Raw genomic sequence first — 6,457 nt, 5'->3', positions numbered from 1 at the left:
CTAATAATTCCCAGAGAAAAAAACATAACCCTCAGCTTTTAGGTTGTGAATATTGTTTTTAAGTCAACATATATTTTATATGTTGTTTAGTCACTCAGTTGTGTCCAACTCTTTTGCGACCCCATGGACTATAGACTCCTCTGACCATTAGATTCTCCAGGCAAGAATAGTGGAGTGGGTTGCCATTTCCTTCTCCAGGGGATCTTCCCAACCAGGGATTGAACCCACATATCCTGTGTCTCCTGCATTGGCAGGCAGATTCTTTACCACTGAACCACCTGGGAAGCCCATATTTTGTATATTATCTAAAATATGTAATTCTATTTATATAGACCCTCAAAACCTCTGTACAACATAGGTAAGAGGTCAGTGGTAAGACCGAAATTAATTCCCATTTGTGTTCAAATGTACACTTTTCTCTATGGAAAAATGCCCTTGCTTCTGGTCACATGGATCCTAGTGTCTCTGGGCATGTCTACGCCCACCCCCCTCAAAGTCTGGGAGGAGCCCTTTACCTTGAGCTGCCACTTTTGTACCTTGCTTTGTGCTTTGATCTCATGGGACAAATATCTGTGACCTGGGAGTGGAGATATGTACCTCATTCCCAAACAGCCCATCTACCTGCACCTTGCCTCCCCTCACCTGAGTCATCAGTAAATCTGTCTGCCTTTTTTCTCACTTTGCAATGACTCAAGTTTTGCAGAAACAAAATTAGGTTTGTTGAATTTCTGTTTTCACAGGATGATGTAACCAAGACACAGGGTGCAATATTCCCACAGTATTTCTTGAAGGCCACTTAGTTGTTCAGGTTTATTTTTAAAAGGTTTTATTAAATGACAAGTAGGCACAAAATGTCAATGTTGACCAAGTGAAATACCAAATGACTTAATGTGAGAAGTGGCCAAATACTAAGGTCCCTAGAAGTGGATGACCTACTACTGGAAACTGATCTGATGATCCAAAGTATGAAAAGGGCTTTGTGCAAAAGGCTTCGAGGTTATCCAAGATGGAACAGGACACTCAAGGTGGCCAACAGCAGGGAAATTCTCAACTCTAATAAGAGACATGAGGGCCTTTAGAGACAATTGTAGAGACAGTGTGTTTTAAGTGGGAGAGGGAGAGCAAGATGCCAAACAGTATGTATGCATACATTAAACTATAAAGAAAAACCCTAGAGAAATTTACCAAAATGGAATAGGATGTTACACAAGGAAAGTACTAAAGGCCGTTCCTTTTCCTTCTCTACTTCCCAGTAAATCTATATTTGCATTGTGAAGGCACTGTCATTTACAGTGGAGGAGACAGTCTTCATCTAAAACTCCAAAATGTTTCCTTCACAACATGATCCTTTGAATGTGCAGTTTTAGTTTTACATTTCTAGTTTGCAGAGGGCATTCTGGGCACACGAATGAGATTTCCCCTTTAGTTATGTAACAGGAAGTGTTCTCCTAAAGAAAGACCTGAACTTAATTTGGAATTAATAAATTTGAAAGTCATGAGGTTTGGCTAGAAATGCTCTCTTTTCTGCAATGGGAATATGTTTATAGCACTGAGCTAGGCATGTGTGGGGCTGGAGCTTGACTTGGGGCAATGGGTCGGGGCAAATCAGCAAAACGAAAGAGGAAGTGGCAGCCCAGAGGTGTCACCGACTGAACTGTGATGGGCTACTTAACAGGGAGAAATTCATTACGGATGCATCAGCTTTGTCTAAGCAGATTCCAGATCTGGCCTAATTTGCACCATTAAATGATTTAATCAATTTATTAAGTTTTTTCATTAGAAATCAATGGATAGCTGTTACCATTTTAAAGGAAATGTAGCTAGGATATTCTTAAAGGAAAAAAAAAACTTTGTTTTGGTTTACAGTAGTAAGTAAAGAAGACCCTCATAACTGGAATATAATGGATGGTAAATTGAATGTATTAAAAAAAAAAAATCTGACAACAGGCACTTAAGTGGCTTAACTGCACTGATGATAAGCCAACCTCAAATCTGGTTGGTCCTATGGTTTTCGTGAACGTTTTACTCCCATCTCCTCCTCCACATGGTTGTCATTGTTCAGTTGCTCAGTTATGTTAGACTCTTTGCAACCCCATGGACTGCAGCACACCAGGCTCCCCTGTCCTTCACTATCTCCCAGAGCTTGCTCAAACTCATGTCCATCGAGTCAGTGATGCCATCCAATTATTTCACACCCTGTTGCCCCCTTCTCCTCCTGCCTTCAATCTTTCCCAGCATCAAGGTCTTTTCCAGTGAGTCGACTCTCTGCATCAGGTGGTCAAAATATTGGAGCTTCAGCTTCAGCATCAGTCCTTCCAGTGAATATTCAGGGTTGATTTCCTTGAGGATTGACTGGTTTGATCTCCTTATTTTCCAAGGGACTCTCAAGTCTTCTCCAAAACCACAGTTCAAAAGCATCAATTCTTCACTGCCCAACTTTCTTAATAGTCCAACTCTCACATTCATACATGACTACTGGAAAAACCATAGCTTTGACTATATGTACCTTTGTCAGCAAAGTGATGTCTCTGCTTTTTAATATGCTGTCTAGGTTGGTTAGTTTTTCTTCCAAGGAGCAAGCATCTTTTAATTTCATGGTTGCAGTCACCATTCACAGGGATTTTGGAGCCCAAGAAAATAAAGTCTGTCACTGTTTCCCCATCTATTTGCCATGAAGTGATGGGACTTGTTGAAAGTGAAAGGGAAATTCACTCAGTTGTGTTCAACTCTTTGCGACCCCATGGACTATACAGTCCATGGAATTCTCTAGGCTAGAATATTGGAGTGGGTAGCCTTTCCCTTCTCCAGGGGATCTTCCCAACCCAGGGATCAAACCCAAGTCTCCCACATTGCAGGAGGATTCTTGACCAGCTGAGCCAAAAGGAAGACCCAGGCCTGGATGCCATGATCTTAGTTTTTTGAATGTTGAGTTTTAAACTGGCTTTTTCACTCTCCTCCTTCACCTTTATCAAGAGGCTTTTCAGTCCCTCTTCACTTTCTGCAATTAGGGTGGTGTCATCTGCATTTCTCAGGTTATTGATATTTCTCCTAGCAATCTTGCTTCTAGCTTGAGCTTCATCCAGTCCAGCATTTCACATGATGTACTCTGCATGTAAGTTAAATAAGCATCTGCCTGCCAAAGCAGGAAACACAGGTTCAATCCTTGCGTCGGAAAGATCCCAAGGAGAAGGAAACGGCAACGCGCTCCAGTATTCTTGCCTGGGAAATTCCATGGACAGAGGAGCCTGGTGGGCTAGAGTCTATTGGATCACAAGAATTGGGTACGACTTACCAACTAAACAACAACCTCCTCCACATACACCTCTGTAAAAAAACAAAACCCTGAAACATAGCAACACTTCTACAGAAAGTCACACAAAATGAGTTGCTTTAATTTGATCTGCATTGTAACATTTACAGTTTCATTATATTTATAACGAGACTAAGCATATTTGGTGTGAGCTGGCCTTTTCCTTCAGGTGGATCAGGGACATTCTTTGAGGACTGGGAAAGAACAGTGGGACCCCTCCAGGCAGCTGTGTGGAGCCACTTCACAAGACAGACCCCTTGCTGGCCCCCAGGCACTGTGGCAATAAGCTCCTTTGCAGCTGAGATTACAGGAGTTCACATGCAGCAATGCAGTTGAAACCCCCCAGGGAGGGCTGGCACCTGCTTCCTCCCATGACAAGGAAGCATAAGGAGATCTTGGAAGTCTGGGACTGGGTGGAGGCCCTCAGCCACTAGCAAGCTGTCCAGTGGGTAGGCAGTCCCCAAAGTGTCTTCCTGGAGGATAAGACTTGCAAGGCGAGAAAAGCTTCTGTAAACCCACCGTTCTCTTAACCTTGGGGGATGGTGTGGAGACCACATCTCACTGGTACCCCATGGACACACTGCATGAAGGTGGCTGCAGACAACACCAGAGCCTCTAGGTGACCTTTCAAGTGCTGAGAACTGAGGTGAAACGTGACTTGTCACTTAGCTCGGTCACACATCGTGACAAAGGTTGTGTTAGGAAGTATTAGCCAAGGTCCCCAGTCTACTGTCTGCGCTGCATGTTTTGCTCTGCCCCAGTTGCATCAGGTTGGCCTTGTGAAATGGATATGGTCAGAGCACTGGGCAGAAAGGAGATGGGGGCAGACTTGCCTGCGGTTATCAGGAGCTTGACCGCTGGGAAGATGGTGTCTGGGGCAGTGGGACACAGACCAGCTCCCGAGGGTCGTGGCTCCTGTGTCGGCTCAGAAAGGGCCCTGGAGGGGATTGCCACCCAGGCCTTCTGCTTTCAGGCTCTGAGAGAGATGGCGCCTCCCTCGTGCCAAGAGGGCTGCCGCATGGCCTCACCGTGCGACACGCAGCCTGTCTCCAGCCGAAGTTCTGCATGCTAAGATCTGTCGTGCATGTTCTCTCACTGGCTCAGAGGAACAGTGCTGGGAAAGCGATGTGGCCCTCCAAACGTTAACGGCTGCACCGTCTGACCTGAGACAGGCTCTCCAGCCTCCACTCGGGCAGACCTCCCACACGGCAGCCACACCTGGGCAGCCCACCCAGCCTGCTTTCCTTCAAACACAAGTCCGTAAGTCTGCTCGTGGCAACAGAGGCTGGCACAGATTCAAGCAAGCATGTGCCCTCCCTTATCCGTTTAAGTGAATTTTTTAAATGCTACCAATGTCAGCCTATTACACAATTCATCCTGCCTTCCGTACCAGAACCCCACAAACCTGGTGGTTCTTGGCGGGAAGGGCCTGAAGGCTGGTTGGAGGAAGGAGGGAGGTTGCGCACATCTTTGTGCATTGTGATCCACCCCTCCTTATGACTTTCACATATTATCCTTAATTTTTAACAGGAGTTATCTGGCTTGGGGTTCATGGGCCATTTCAGTTGAATTCTTCTCTTGTGTTTAAAGTAGTTACACAAGCTAAGATAAAGTCTAAAGTAACAAGTGAAACAGAGTTCTAACCAGAAAGCATTCCAAGTTTCAGGGAAGAAGGACTCATCTGTAGGTCATGAGTGTGGGGCAGGTTGTGCAGGGGGCAGGCAGGACCGGGCATTGTCTGCCAGGAGGCGTGCGTGGTGGGGACCGGAGCACAGACGGAGGGCTGGGCAGCGTGGGGCTCCGCAGGCTTCTGCAGACGCGGGCCTGGTGTGCGCGGTCATCGCCTAGAAGAGACCCAAGACTGTGGTCCAGGGAGACTGTCCACCTGTGTCACATCCACCCTGGGAGGGCCTGAAATGACACCAGGGTGGACACGGGGAGTTTCAGGGTCTCCTGGAAGACGAGTCAGTGGTGAGGCAGGGAGAGCGCTCCAGGCAGGGGGAAAGCACAGGCGGACAGAGACTGACGTCCTCATGAACAAAGAGACTGTTGGGCTGGAGGTGGCGCCCTGAGGGGCCTACAGAGTCTTCGTTCTGGGCAGCAGGGGGAACCAGAGCTGCTGATTTGGAGGGGTGCTTTAGGAAGAGGGCGTGTCCAACTGGAGCGTGAGCCCACAGGCCAGGGGGTACCGAGTTCAGGCATGGCAATGCCAGGGGAGTGAAGGGCTCCAACGGCATCTCTAGAGACAGAGTCTTGATGAAGGGAGGGTAGCACCTCCATCATCAACACTGATGTCAGGAAGAGGAGCAGATGTGGGCAAGAATGAGATTAGGGAAGGAAGTGGCTGGTGTTAAAGGATCACTGGGACACCTGATAGCCACTGAGGCTCAACAAAGCAATTGCTCACACTCTGTCCTACAGTTCCCTATTATGATAAACAGGAGAGAATTTAACTGACTTTGTCATCAGGATGTATACTATGCTCTTCCTTACTGAAGAATAAAAATGTCTGTGCTTTTTTCCAAGGAAAAACTAACTACTCCCACAAAGTAAATGGCAATTAGGCTGAAGGACAGCAATTCCTACTGTGAGCACGATGTCATTATCCTGGATCTTCACTGTCATTACATGGTAAATACCTGTCCTGGGAGTGTAATTCACATCCACAAAGCTTGCTGCTTTGGCGTCAAAGAGCTTACTTTGTTTGATTCTTAGATTATATGGGAACTGTGGGCAATTTATTCTGTAGCTAGATCCACCCTAAAATCCTGAGCACATTTATGCACACAGTACCAGCAAGTGGGCACTTGTTAAAATGCAGATTCTAAGGGGCCTAGCAGGTTCACTAAGGGGCCCTGAAAGATACACTTATATCAAGAAGCCAGAGGGGGCTTGGATCTGGTTTGAAGACCTTTGTTCTATAAAACACAGATTCAGCAAGTTCTTTAAGAACAACATAAGATGATGCATTCATTCTAGCAAAAAAAGAGAGGAAAGAGGCACTTGAAAGTTTCATTTCATTCCCAACTGCAGTGCACATAAATATTTCCCTCAAATAACTTGAAAAACCTTATGAGTCAGTGTTTAAGATTTTTACTATCCAAATGTAATAACATTCTTCAGCTAAAACAGGAGTAATGAGACAAA

This window comes from Dama dama, chromosome 13 (assembly GCF_033118175.1).
Source record: "Dama dama isolate Ldn47 chromosome 13, ASM3311817v1, whole genome shotgun sequence".
NCBI lineage: Eukaryota > Metazoa > Chordata > Mammalia > Artiodactyla > Cervidae > Dama > Dama dama.
This window is presented reverse-complemented; position numbering follows the sequence as displayed.